We start from the raw sequence: 15530 nt of genomic DNA, 5'->3' as shown, positions 1-15530 counted from the left end.
GTGAATTTCTCATCGCTGCTTAAATGAACCCCAACCGCTAGTCTGGACTCCTCACCATTCCCTAAGCATACCTGACACCTTCATCTGAGGTTTCTTCTGGAATACTCCACACCATCTCTGTTATTAAAATTCTTCCTATTTCATTAGACTTCACTTGAATACCACCTCCACCATGTATTTTTTCTTGAGCAAAGAAACCCCTCCCCTCTTCCTTAGACTCAACTGTAAGAATGATAATGACCATGATAATGATGATAACAATAAAAAAAAGTTATAGGGTGCATACTATGTGCCAGGTGCTATTCTAAGCACTTGACATAATTTGGCTTAATAATCCTCACAATCACCCTGAAGACGGTTCCATTATTAACCCATTTCCATTTATACATGAAATGCTGAGAATCAGTTGCTCAAGGTCACACAGCTAGGGTGTGGTGGAGACAGGCAGTCTGGCTCCCCACAGCACTCCTAACCACTTCCTGATGGGCTCCTGACAGCTCTGTTGTAATTATTTTCCATTATACTGAAGTATAAAGCTCCTTAAGTGCAGTAAACATGTTTTTATTGTTTTTATACCTTTATAAGCCTTACAATGCCTCCTATCAGATAGACATTCTGGAAATATATGTTTGGTGGATAACTACTTTAAACGTATACGGTACTACAAGTGCATCCACCCTAGAGAGTTAATTTAGCTTAAATAATAATTAAGTGAATGAGACTTTCTAAATGTGTCACTGCAATTTTAGTGATAATGCCCCAGGGAGCTAGTGAAATTAACTTTCAGAGCCCAATTATTTGAGAGCATCAAACTAGGTGTAGTCGATTCTTCAGTGATGTGCTAAAAGAAAAGGTAAGATACAGACTGATTCTACAAATAAGAGCTCTAGCTCAGATGACTTGCTTTAGCTTATACTAAGTATTTCAAGAGTCAAGGCATACTGCCTGACCCAGACATTCACTGTCCCACTTCCCCTGTGTCTGTTCGGAATCTACCCTCTGCCACTCCCAACACCCGGTAAAAGGCAGGAAGCAGGAGGCAGAACAGAACACAAGTCACCAAAGATCAATGTGTATGCACTTAATGCTTACAGTTTTGCAAGGGAACCTGCATACACACCAAGACACGGGGAAATTCCGCAACCGGGTGAAGGAGTTTAAAATTGCTGACAAGGGCTGTAAGTAGGGCTGGGGTACAGTCCGCGAAGGAACCAGACTCGACTCAAGCCTCCCTTGCAACATGGTCGCATTTAGATGGCTACCTCCTCCCTTCCTTGGGACCTTCTTTGGCAACCTGATGAGATCAGGCCCCTCCTTCTGTTCTCAAAGTGCCCTGCCTTCCTCCTTCAAATTCTTACCCAAGTTTGTCTTCTGGGGTGATTTTAGTCTGTCTCCCTGGCTAGACTGTAAGTCGAGCAGGATGTCTGCCTCTTCCCTATCTGCAGGACTCAACACTGCCTGGCACGGGGAGCATACTCAAAAAATGGTTGATGGATGCATGAACAAAGAGTGGAGGGAAAGAGGGCATTTTATGTGAGAACACGTGTGATGTGGTCACAGGACACAGATCATCTATCTAGAGTGCAGGTGACAGAGTGCAGTGGTTAGGTACCCCGAGTCCGCAGCCCAGCTGCCTAGATTCAAATCCAGGCTCTTTCATGGATGACCCGTATTACATTAACTCTCTGTGCCTCCGTTTCCTTACCTGTGGAGTAGGGATAAGAACTGTAACTGCCTCCTAAGACTGTTGGGAAGATGTAATGAATTAATATTATATGTAAAATGCTCAGATTTGTATCAAGCACACAGCTCTTCTATAGCAAGGGACCACAGAAAGGAGATAAACTTTGGTCTCCAAATATTTCTTTTCCCCTTTTGACCACCTGTATCCACGTGAATCTGGATCCACAACTGTTATTTCTGACACCTGAGTCCTAAAGCCTGTCTATGTGTGTAAACATCAAAACATGAGCTTATAAACGTCTCCCATGACTGCTATACACAAAAACCTTAACATACAGACCATCATTTAATTCAACCCTCTCGAGAGATTTGAAAGTACGGATGTTGATCCTACTCTCAGTTCTGCCTCTTCAAATGGCCCCTGAGTCTCCTGGTGCCTTAGAATCAACAATCATAAGATAAATGCTGTAGACCCCGTTTTATCAAATCCATTGTCAAAATATCAGAAGATCCTTGAGGTGGTCCACATCTTTCCCCAACAAAGTACATGTAACCAGAAGAGAATTGATGCTGTACTCATTTTTCCTTATGTGAGCTTCTCATGAACAAAAGAGTAAGAACACCAGGCTAGGTTTATTTTCAGGAGAGGAAAGCAATTACCAGTAACCAGCAAAGAATGAGCCACCAAAGTCCATCGAATGAACATCCACAAAAACACACTAGGAGGTGAGAAACTCGGCAAAGAGTTGAAACATAAAACTTCTAAAGTCTCTTCCTTGGCTCCCAACACTTTGGTTCTCAGACTTCTTAAGTGTCAGGGCACTTAATTTATAAACTGCTTTTTCCTGAAGACAGCATTAAGTTTAACTGTCGTATGCAAGCACAAACAAAATGTTTAATTTTACTCTTTTTAGCAACATTTCTCTTCTTAATCATTTCCTTTCATTATAACCAATGACTGAGAAAACAATACCTACATTCAGCTTTAAAACTTAAAAAAAGAAAAGAAAAGAAAAAAGCCAAACATTCCTCAAATGCACATTGACTCTACTTTTGTTCTCATTGTTTATGGAAATAAAAATATTCAGTATTAAACGATCACTTACAAATTAGATAGTTAAGTCTGATTGCAAACCAGAAATGCAACTGAATATTTAAAACAGCCTGTATTTTATTCTATCTATTTTAAATCTATTGTACTGAATAGTCTAATTAAAACAAGAATGAATGCACCTTGTCTTTAACACATTATAAAGGAAGGTAAGTTGTTCTCCCTGTTCTTCCATTTTGAGTCTATTATAAGTCACAGAGTATGAGGCCTGCAAAGACAATGCATTTGCTGAATAAATATGGAGGCCACACTAAGTCTAGAAGTCAGGCAGAATCTGATGCCAGGCCTCCATCCGCATTGCTTATTTCTGCCCTAAAAATACTTAACACTCATCTGACATCCTTATGAGAACAAGGTCTAGGAATGACTGTACTCTTTGGCTGAGCTGATGTTTGCTCCGAAATATTCTCAAGTGACATCTCTTTACATTTTAATTTGGATTTGAGATTTGATACACAGTGGACTTTATTTATTTGAGAACTCATTTAGAATAGAAATACTATCTCTGCCTCTCATGGGCGTGAAGAGAGTGAAACCAGTGGCAGCTCTTCGATGGGCAATTTAGGAAAAGTGTAGACAACATTAGCCCGATGTGTCTCCCCATCAACTTTGACGGGAACCAGAATTTTAGTGGCCTGCAAAGATATTCTTCCAGAACTGACAGCTACAGCCCAGACAAATACACATCTCTTGCTAGCTGTGTCCCAGTAACACTTCAGGCTTTTCCCGCCTGGAGAGAGCTCACGTTCCAGCACAGACACTGCCGAGCTGCTTGTATCTCACTAAACTAGCACAGCCCCTTATTAAAGCAAACCAAGGAAACACTAAGCCAAGTGCTCAGCACGCAGACGTCTAAAGAGCCCCTTTTAAGGGGGAAAAGGAAAAAATATTTGATCCCAAGAAAACCTGAGTCCCTAGTCTCACACAAGAGTATAATGCTGTTATATTACGACGCACAGGTAAACATAACCCTGTATATCATCCATCATTCATCGTCAGAAGCCAGTCCCTATATGAAACACAAAAACAGACTCACTCCAGAATATTACTTGAATAATGCTCTCAAATGGAATGGTTCCATGTCAAAAATTCCTCATGCTGAGTTTCACTGATTACTTCTGGATATAGTATGAATTTTATGTCATAAAACCATAAAATTAAGAAAGAAAAGCAAAAAAAAAGTGGTATGTTCTTTAAGCCAAGAATTTGATCGAGCTTAGAAGGCAAAGACCGTAACTTCATTTATGATGAAGATACAGATGACAGATCCACCACAGACCAAGCATCAGTGTTTGAATTCTCTTAACACCTATAACCAATTATAGAATGTCTTTAACTTGCAGATGAATTATATTCTAAAAGTGTATTTGTAAAGGCTAATATTGAGATCTTTGGAAATAGTTTCCCAAAGTTAAAATCTTATGGTTGTCAGTCTCTTAGGCTAGTCCAAAAATGATTATAGAGTCCACTTTATCATTAAAATCATACATCTAAAATAAAATTTGGTGGAAAACATGATTTCAAAAACTAAAAACTAAAACAAAATACTTAAATTAAAGAGGCATGTTTACTTTTTAAATTCTCTTCCCTCAATGCTAAGAATACTTGAGGAAAGCCTAGATTAGAAAAATAAAAACACGAGGAAACCAATGCACATGTTTAGAATGACTTTAAAGTGAACTGTGAATTATTTCAAATGTTTGGATTTGGTACTTTAATATATCTAATTCCACTTCAAAATGCAGAACTTTCCCCAATATTTGGCATTATGATTAGGACTGAGTCCAAATCAGAGGCAAAAGGAGGCGTGACAAATAACGAGAGGAGAAAGATTTTCTTGCTGTAAACAAAAGGAGATAATTGGGAAGAAATGTGGATGAGGAAAGTCAGAAACTTTCTGGACAAACACAGATTGCCAAACTCTCCAGGAATGGAACCCAACCAGGGTGGGAAAGCAACTTACAGCAGCTTAGGCAGAGGAAGGAGGTAGACCAGACAATTAAATGTATTCATTTTAGCAACTAGAACAAGCACCTGAGGAACAAAAAAAGAAGCCTTTTCGAATATAGTCATCTTATCCTTTTCCAAATTGAAGACAGAATCCACAAAGCACATGAACTAAATCTCAGATCTAGAATCTCATAGTAACTTATAACTACTGTTCTTTGAATTGACTCAAGAATAGAAAACCAACAATGAACACAAACAAGGAACTGGTTGTTCTTTTCCAGTATTTACAAAGATTTGTTGCTTAGAGAAAGCGGGAGAAACAAGAGCTTTGCCCATCAGTCAGGTGTTTGCAGAAAGCATTCCAGGGCCATTTTACTGTGCATTAGCCCAACCTGTTCAAAAATATGCCACATGACAGAACTGTCCTTCAGGAACATAATGGAATGAATCATTCTGAAATGTGTATAGACGTTTGTTTGGTTTTTTTTAAAGATTTTATTTATTTATTTGAGAGAGAATGAGATAGAGAGCATGAGAGGGGGGAGGGTCAGAGAGAGAGGCAGACTCCCTGCTGAGTAGGGAGCCCGACGTGGGACTTGATCCAGGGACTCCAGGATCATGACCTGAGCCGAAGGCAGTCGCTTAACCAAACTGAGCCACCCAGGCACCCTGTGTATAGACTTTTTAAAGAAGTAACCATGTTCCCTAAAAGTTTATTAATTCCACAAACAGTACAACTGAAACAAGTGAAGGCAATTCCACCTTAAATAAAAGTAACTAAATCCAACCAACAGGGGCGCCTGGGTGGCTCAGTCGTTAAGCGTCTACCCTCTGCTTGGGTCATGATCCCAGGGTCCTGGGATCGAGCCCCGCATCGGGCTCCCTGCTCAGCGGGAAGCCTGCTTCTCCCTCTCCCACTCCCCCTGCTGTGTTCCCTCTCTCGCTGTGTGTCTCTCTGTCAGATAAATAAATAAATAAAATCTTTAAAAAAAAAATCCAACCAACAGATCTATTGCATGCATAGCCAATATATATAACATATAGGAAGTCTATCCACCTACCCTGCAGTTACTGGAAATTTCCCTCCCTTTCCAGCTCACTGCTGTAGCTAAACCTCACTACTTCCAGAAAGTCATCCCCCCACTTCACCCTGGTCAGTGATTTCTCACCCTGTCTTGATCAGCAGCAAGACTCGAGGACAGATATACTTGTAGTAAGAAAAACAAGGAAGGAGAAGAAAGGAAAAGAAGGAGATGAGCAGAGAATTTGCCACAGTTTTACACACAGGTGATTCATTTCTTCATTCAGTAAAGAATTACTGGTACCAGGCACCATAGATAACACCAAGAACAAGTCAAATATATTCCTAGCCTCAGGAGTATCGCTTCTACATTACTTCATATCTTCTAAGAGAAGCCAGGGGGGACACCTGGGTGGCTCAGTCAAGCATCTGCCTTCGGCTCAGGTCATGATCCCAGGGTCCTGGGATCGAGCCCCACATCGGGCTCCCTGCTCGGCGGGAAGCCTGCTTCTCCCTCTCCCACTCCCCCTGCTTGTGTTCCTGCTCTCTCTGTCAAATCAATAAATAAAATCTTTAGAAAAAAAAAAAAGATGAATAGAGAGTGCTTATTAAACAATGAAGGCTACAGGAGCCCTCTACTTCCCTCTTCCGACTAAGCTACCGGGAAAATCATAAAAATTCAAGTTTTAAGTGTGAGCAAGTCAGAGCCAGATTCTGTGACATGTAACCAAAAAACTCAAAGTATGACAATACTGCTATTCTACATAGGAGCCAATGAAGAAAGGAGCGGGGAAAGGAAGGAAACAAAGCAACAGGAGAGAAGTGATCAGAAACGGAGGGAGCAAAAAGAGGTGGAAGTAGCAGGGAAAACACAAAGATAAAGGAGAGCCACGCAGAGATAACTAGGAGTGGTAGATGAGTAACAGCCATAAAGGAAGCCAAGGGCAAAGTGTAAGAAAACGGGCAACTTGTTATTTCACACAGTGGCGCTAACCGAGACTCTGGGCGTCTCAATAAGCTAGGGACTGCTAACTAACAGAGGAAGAAGGACTGGAATGCTAAAAGTAGAGGGGTTCTGGGTCCTCCCTGTTCTTCCTCTTGGGTCAAGTTCCTTAATTTCTCTGGGTTTCCTAGCGCGGTAAGGAGGAGGAGCAGCGAAGGGTAGGGGTGGGCAGGCAGGGCAAAGAGAGGACCTCTCTCTCAGATCTGTCTGCTTCTGTAACTTAGGGCAGAATCACTGTACTGTACACAGCTCCACTGGAGCAATTAATTCTTCAGAGGAGAAATTAGTCCCTGAATTGCTATGGTAGATACGGTAAAAGCCAGAATCCCATCCTACAGTCTTTGTACTTAACTTCAGATCTAGGTCAACCAATATTCCTTTAAAAAAGTAAAATAGAGTTTATACAAAGAGTCTCGTGGCCCACATTCTGGGTCAATCCCAAAATTCCTTGTTGTAATAGAAGGATCTTAATCAACAACTTAAATCTGACTTCCTCTTCCATGAATTCAGAAGGAAAATATTGTCATCAGTGAGTACACATGTATAAAATGTAGTATCTAATATCTTTTTTTTAACTGTCTGCTGATAATGGCATAGCCTAATGCCAGGATATCCTAAAAGTGGATGTGGTTGGTTTTTAATTCATACATCTGACTTGGAAACAAGCAAACAAAATGATTTTAGAAACGGTTTTAATCCCATTTTGTCACTCTTTCCATTATTTCACAGATGTGTTTCCAGGAAAAGAATAAAACTTAAAATGTGGCTCCAGGTAAAAGATGTAGCTTGCTGTCAAAACTACTACTCACTGGCAGACACTGAGAATTTTCTCAGAATTTCAGACATTTCTGAAGGGAACAGAAATATTTTATCACATTCAACTAGTGGGATTTTAAGTGTCCCCAATTCCAAGGCAGAAATAGAAGATGCTATTAGAAGAGTTACAGCATATCCATCAATTCTTTGTACAGGATGGGTCCATTCCCATAGCTTTTAACAAGCAGTTGATTTCAAATTAAAGCATTACAGCCGAGACCCCGGTAACAGAAGTCAAGGCCAGGAGCTGGGGGTAGGAGTGGTGTGATGTAGACCCCAGGTATGGAGTCCATCTGCATCATTTCAAACATGCTATTAACACGAGATCAGTCACCATTGGAAATCTGAATCCCCTCCAGGGCTGTCTCATACTTCACTCATTCCTCTATTCCTTAAAACAAGAGCTAGGCTCTATGCTAGGCACTGGGGATACAAACACGAGGAAGAGTCATCCCTTCCCTCAAGGAGCTCACTCTAGTGGAAGACAGATGGCAAAGCAAGTGATTGCAAGGAGCTTATTCTAGCAGTTGATACGGCACATAATCAACTGTAAGACGAGGTAAAAAAAAAAAAAACGCTAGCATTAAGCCACGGTCTGGGTCAAATAATAAGAAATGACAAAATAAACAACCGGGGGGTGGGGAGGATAGGGGAGGAGTAGGCAAACAAATTATGGAGAAAACATCAGGAAAGGTTTCTCTGAGAAGGGAATTGTGGTTTTCTCATTACTTAGAAATTTCCCAAAGCAAGCCCCACTAAATGACTCACACACCACCTCTCAACACAAGTGTAGTGTCTGATTCATCCCATGGTACGTATCTTCACATGGAAAGGCTTGTCTGTCTACTCATTAATTTGAAACTATGAACCACGAATGTCACTCCCCTATTCGATAATGCTCTGAGGTACTGCACCAACCCCAAACAGTTCTTTCAGACTGAGGTAACAGTTTCCTAGTCCTCCCACTATTCTCTTTGATTAACTGTGAATTTGCTAACTACATCCCTGGCTTTCAGGCCTCATTATAAAAGCTTGGTTTTCTATAATGAAAACTCAGGGGCCCTACAAGCATTTGTCATGGGGCGGTGAGGAGGGTGGGCACAGGGGACGCAAGGCTGGGGCAGAGGAGCAATAAAGAAGAGAACTAAGAAAGACACACAGGGCAGAGTGGCGCTAACAGAGGAACCTAGTAGCTGACATGGGCATGGCTAAGTTTACTCACACGGTCACCATGTTTTGGGCACTAAAGGTCTTAGGAATAACTCAACACACAGCAACCTCACCAGGAGCTCCAGTTAGCTCCTCCTTTATTTAAAATTTCAGAAAATACATATGGAGAGGGCTTTTTATTTCAATTCACTGTCCACAATGGGGAAAAGGCTACTATTTTACTCACTATATCAAACAGAAGAGATTTCGTGAAATGAAACTTACATAGATTAAAATTATGCATTCAAAAACTCTTATAAACCTAAGGTTTAAGATTAGATGTCACACATAGCTTCTCGGCCTTTTGGCTAAGATCAAGTGTAGTATCTGTTCTTATCAGTTTAAGATTAGATGTCACAAAGTGCATAGGGCATCACGTACCATCAGCATGAATATAGAAACCACACTGGACGAGGCAGTCCCATAACAGACTCAGAAACCGGCTCAGCGCTGGCTCCCCATGTCCCCCAGTGCTGACCCAAGCACAGGCTTCTCTCATTCAAGGTTATCACAAGTGAATAAAGGTACATTTTGGCTGCCAGGAAGAAGGGGATGCATAGGAGCTTGAGGGAAACATAGTGATTCAAATGAAAGTGAGATAAGAAAAGACAGATTGCATTACTTGAGGTCTTAAAACAAACTCAGCTTTTCCCAGCCATCAAGTATCAACTGAATCAATATCATGTGGAGGCCAGCTAGACATCTTGATATTTAGACAGAGGAGCTTTTTGAAGAGTTCAGAACACTTTCCATTTTCCTCAGGTTGTTCATGTTTAATCGTGGGCTAACCCAGATGGGCCAAACAATCCCCTGTGTATTCCGTGCCAAAACTGATACCCTAAAAAATATGCAAATACATTTTAGATCGAAGCATAGTAAGCAGATTCTGCAATGGCTGTGTTTTGCAAACTGCAGGTAACTACCCATTATTGAGTAGCAAAATCAGTTTAATAGGGTAAAGATTTTTTTTTTCATAAAATAGGGCAGAATATAAAATGTCAGTATACTTCACCTATTGTAAAGGAAGAATTGTTTCATGAACATTTTGTTTCAGTTATACATGTGAATGGTGTGTGTGTGTGAGTGTGTGTACTAAGGGGCAGTGTGAAATATGGTTCTTACTGTGGTTTATAGTGAAAGAAGCTTGGAAAGCCCTGTCCTGAGATCCGGTCTAAACTGCTTCATGTCATTCCTTGGTGCTCCTGTTCTCTTATCACTTCTGACACTCAGACTTACTCTAAGCAATCCATGGACATCACCAAAGCAAGTGTGAGCAGAATTGCCACTGCATCTGGCTGGTACATAAAGGTATTTGGGGTGTTAGCCCCGTTAGCCAGAATTAAATCTCAGATGCTACCTGGAAAAGAAACTGCATGAGTGAGTGAAACACTGCTTTGTAACTGGAAAACTCTGCCCTTCCACACTACATGCGATTTTGAATCTTCTGCAGAATATTCTGGTTTAGATGTAGCATTATTCTAAGACTAGCACTGCTCAGTTATATGCTGTGAATGGATGAAGCTCCAACTAGGAACTTGGGGATTTGGGTTCTAGTCTCTCACTAACTGAATTTGACCTTGGGCAAGGTACGTGGTCTCTCTGGGCTCAGATTCTCCGACTGAAACATGAGAAAGCAGGACTGCAGCAGAGTTTTTCCTAGTGAATTTCTTGTAGAGGTACCTTAAGGGTTCTGCAAAAGTGAGTCTACTTTTCTAAATTAACATACATTTATTTTTAGACAATAGACACAATAAACAATAAACAATAGCGAAAACAATAAACACAATCAATAAACACAATCAAATGGATTCAATATCGATTTTTACCAAGGTGGAAATCACCATGGCAGTTCTTTAGCAGCCAAATAACTTCATTTTGCATAAAACTTGGATGTATTACCTCCAGAGGTATATATTCTGCATATATTCTATTCTATATATGCATATATTCTATATATATATATAATTCTGTATATATTCTCATAAATATCTCATTGAGTAGGAACTTATAGTGCTTCACTAGGGATACATCTAAATGTGAGTCTGTTCTGTCCAGACATTCGTATAAAACTGAACAGAGACAGCTCCGAAACATGTAATTGCCAGGTGAGGCCCAGGCAAACATATATACGACGTGTTAATTGCAGACTAACCCAGATGGGCCGATCACCTGCACTCACATCAGGCATTACAAATACATTTCAAGTGACACTCTGATAACAGGCAATCTCTTCAAGGCCTCGGGTACCTCTTTTTAATTTTTTTTCCATAAAAAAATGCATCCAGTTTAAAATTTTAAAGATCCAACTCTGATTAAAAAGTTTTCTAGTATTCTTCCGTAAGCTTTTGGGTTACTTCTTACTGAAAATTATCATAAAATTGCAAGGACAGCTGTTAAAAAAAACTACTGACATTCGTTAGCAACAAATGTATAACGTATAAGGTTTTTCCCCTATTGAGAAAAACAAAAAATTCTGAGGCCAAAATTAAGACTCTCATCCATAATACTGATTTCAAATGCTTGTATATTAACAAAGCCCATTTCAGTTCTAAAATTGCAGTTACATAAAACATTTTGTCTTACTCAGTAACTTTAAAAGTAGAAATTAATACCTTAAGACACTATGATTCTTGCTATTATTTTTTTAAATCTTTTTTTTAAAGATTTTATTTATTTATTTGACAAAGAGAGACACAGCGAGAGAGGGAACACAAGCAGGGGGCGTGGGAGAGGGAGAAGCAGGCTTCCCACGGAGCAGGGAGCCCAATGCGGGGCTCGACCCCAGGACCCTGGGATCACGACCCGAGCCGAAGGCAGACCCTTAACAACTGAACCACCCAGGCGCCCCTCTTGCTATTACTTTTACAATTAGTCCTGACTTCAAAATTTATTTTCAAGTACTACAGCTTTTAAATTATTCCATATTAAACTTGCAAGAATTGTGGAAGATTAACTTTTATTTATCAATGTTTATATCAATGTTATTAATATTTATTTATTAAACATTCAGCCATTCGTGCCACAAATATTTACTGAGTACTTAGGATATGTCCCACAATGTTCTACATGCTGGAGCTACTGTGAGGTACAAAACACACTTCCTTCCCTTAAAGGGAAAGATAATAAACAAGTAAATACACAATTCCAAGCAGTGAAAAAGTACATCCCTTTAATTCAGTATATAAGTGCAACAAATGGATGTAAGCTTTGTCACAGAGAAAGTATGTCTTTTCAAGGCTACTAAGATTCAAAAATTTGTGCTGTAAGCATAATGTATCAGCACTTAAATTTATAGTACTAAATACAGTGTGTGCATGTGTGTGTATGTGTGTTGTGTGTGTACATATGTATGTGTATATAAATTTGTGAGCTTATTTATAGCATAGAGGAAGGTCATTATCAGGATGCCAAAAGGAGAATAGAAAAAAAAAAATACTGAAAAGATTTATTCAGTTAAACTTGAGAAACACACCTTTCACCAAAGAAAAGCAAACAGCTCATTTTCCTAGCCCACAGCTAATTGTCACACGCAAAGGGGGGGTGGGGGGGCTGGAATAAAAGATAATATTGCTCCTCCTAGATGCTGAAGACTAACGGAATTTCCAAATTCAAGGAATTTGAAATTGAAAATGCTGTGTGACCTTAGGGAGCCTCACCTGTTTTTAAAACCACCCAAAATACAAGCCTACAGGGATAAAAGCCTGTCTGGCCCATTTAAAGGCAATACCACAAAAGCATTCTTGCCTATCACGCTGTAAAAGGAAGGAACTGCAAAACAGGAAACTGCCCTGCCCCAGCCTTGTGCCTCACCCCCCTTCCTCTCCACAGTTTCCATAAGCAGAAGAAGCAAACGCTGTTAGATTTACTGAGAAGCCACAGAGGTTGACAGAACACTAGTAGCTGACATCTGCTTTATTACTGTTTCAATAAATATTTAAGGTAAATGTCTTTATTATTCTGAACCAACATTTTTCTTGATGATTTCACCTATGTTTTTAGATAACATGTGCTTAACCTATAGCTTTTTGATGACAAGTTAAAGCAGTTCTGAAATTGCAATTTACAGATGAATTGTGAATTAGAGATTAAGGAAACTAACATGTTTGTCCCAAACGATAAAAACAAAAACAAATTCAGAGTTAGTTGGCCTAGATTACCACTTTTCAGTGGTTTAAGCACATATACATGAACCACTTTTAAATAATACTATCCTGAATATAATTTTCTGTATATTCAGTAGACCACTAGGCGTTGAATAATCCAATAGATCCACTTTCAGCAGTTCCTTTGTATTCAGATATACGTAAGTACTTATTAACATAGCATTTTGAAAAGTAACAGAATTTAAGGTTTATGGACTTCTTAATTTCTTACAGAAGCTTGGACTGATGGGTGTGATTTCTAGAGGTCTACATCTATTGATACAAATTAGATTCAGGGAAATGACTTCTTTCCTTTTTTTTTTTTAAGATTTATTTATTTATTTGAGAGAGAGCAAGTGTGGGGCGGGGAGGGTCAGAGGGAGCGGGAGAGAGAGAATCTCAAGCAGACTCCCTACTGAGTGCAGAGCCCAACTCAGAGCTCCTTCGATCTCATGATCCCCTAGATCATGACCCCAGCCAAAATCAACAGTCGGACACTTAACTGACTGAGCCACCCAGGAGCCCCGAAATGAATTCTTTTCTTTTCTTTTCTTTTTTTTAAGATTTTATTTATTTATTTGACAGAGAGAGAGACAGCGAGAGAGGGAACACAAGCAGGGGGAGTGGGAGAGGGAGAAGCAGGCTTCCCGCCGAGCAGGGAGTCCAATGCGGGGCTCGATCCCAGGACCCTGGGATCATGACCCGAGCCGAACAACTGACTGAGCCACCCAGGTGCCCCGAATTCTTTTCTTAAAGGAAAGAAGAAACTGATACTTTTCAACTTTTAATGGTCCAAATACAGGAAACAGATTTTCAAAACACCAACTAGTCAAAAGTTAATAAACCTACAAATAAATACAGGAATAATAAATCTCATTAATAATCAAAAAATGATTAGTAAAACAATGAGGTATCATTTTCACTAATTAGATTTCTAGATTTTTAATGTCTATACGCAGTATGCAAAGGTATATGATGCAGGAGATTTAGTTCACATAATGCCAAATTTAGTACAAACTGGCTTAAGTATGTTAATATGCTCCAAGAACCTAAAAAATGCTTAGGAGCACCTGGGTGGCTCAATGGGTTAAATATCTGACTCTTGATTTTGGCTCAGGTCATGATCTAAGGGTCATGGGATGGAGTCCAGCATTGGACTCCACACTCAGCGGGGAGTCTGCCTGAGATTCTCTCTCTCCTTCTGCTCTTCCCTTCCACGTGCACACACACTCTCTCTCTCAAATAAATAAATAAATATTTTTTTTAAATGCTTACATTTTTAAAATCTATTAAGCCTACTTCTGGTGATCTAAAGACAAAAATCCAGAAAAATAAATATTTATAATGCCAAATGATATTTGTCACATTCTAAGAAAATGTTGCAAAGGCATCTAAAATGTTAAACAAACAATGGTATGCGCTCTAAATGGAATATTATTTCATCATCTAAGTAACAAAAAGGCAAAACATATGGAGGCCAAGTGAAAAAAGGCTGACAAAACTATGTTGCAATTATACTTCAGTGACTATTCAGGTTTAGAATGATGTCACTGCAGGAGAATTTTCCTACTTTTCTTCTATAATGTGGTTATGCCACTTTTTTAATTAAAAAAAACTTCTTAATTAAATTCACTGAATTATCCCCTTTCAAACTAGATATTTAAAATATATTTAATCATTTCCCAACCCCCCCACCAAGGAAACATCTTCCCCTCCATGCTGTTCTCCCCCCCCCAATATTCCTTCACAAACTTGGCCTACTGGGGTTGGTCATCATTGATCCCTCCCTCCCCTCAGGTTTGACCCTGGTCCCCAAACACCCTCCCCAGAAGGCACAGAGTTATTCACCTTACATCCTCAACTCCCAGAACAAGGCCTCATGAATGAGGGCTGGAAAAACACTTGTCGATTTATATTTATCCAATTTGGCACCTATTGCACATTTTTCTCAATTTTTTATTACTTATCTGTCCCCCATTTTAAGCCAGGCATTCATTCTTTTTCCTCTTTTTCATCTTTTTGCATTCCCCAGAGCCCACCACAGCACTGGGTCACTGGGTCAAGCTCATCTGAGCTAAATAAATATTTACTGAACTAAAGAATGCCTGAATACACTAATCAAAAATGAGAAATTTGCTTGGTTCGGACAGTTTCTTCCTTTAAAATGCAAATAACAACCTACAAAAAAAAAATTTCATACCATACCTTCCAGTGATTTATCCTAAGCAATCAACAGATTAACAACCATCTGAGTGTCACTGAGCCAAGAAAGGGTGTAAGTGTAAAATGGGGTGGAAAGGAGGAGCAGGCTTCAGCTCTTCAGGGGAGGTAAGACAATAGCTCAGAAAACTTTCTGGAAGGCCACACAACTTTTCTGCCTAGAGCTGCCAGCCATTCCTAAATGCTTAAAATGCCAGGCACTGCCCCAGGACACCTGCATGAACATGACCTCCTGCAGTCCTCACCACAACTATGTTAGGTGGGGTATTATTATCTCTATTTTAAAGATGAAAAAACTGGTGAATTTGGATGAGTTAAATAACTAGCTCAAGACATAAAACTACCAAGCAGATTCAAGGCCAAACCTGTGGCTCC

General features: G+C 39.7%; 1 protein-coding gene and 1 pseudogene across 2 annotated transcripts in view; one reads left to right on the top strand and one right to left on the bottom strand.

Annotated features, from left to right (window-relative positions):
- Nucleotides 1–15530, bottom strand: part of CDC14A (cell division cycle 14A) — a 177862-nt gene that overhangs the window by 121511 nt on the left and 40821 nt on the right. The gene's annotated exons all lie outside the window — the stretch shown is intronic.
- LOC123324803 lies at nucleotides 9082–9179 on the top strand (annotated as a pseudogene).

The sequence above is a fragment of the Neomonachus schauinslandi genome, chromosome 4 (genome assembly GCF_002201575.2).
Source record: "Neomonachus schauinslandi chromosome 4, ASM220157v2, whole genome shotgun sequence".
NCBI lineage: Eukaryota > Metazoa > Chordata > Mammalia > Carnivora > Phocidae > Neomonachus > Neomonachus schauinslandi.
The sequence above is the reverse complement of the archived record's forward strand: the minus strand, read 5'-3'. Positions and strand labels throughout refer to the sequence as shown.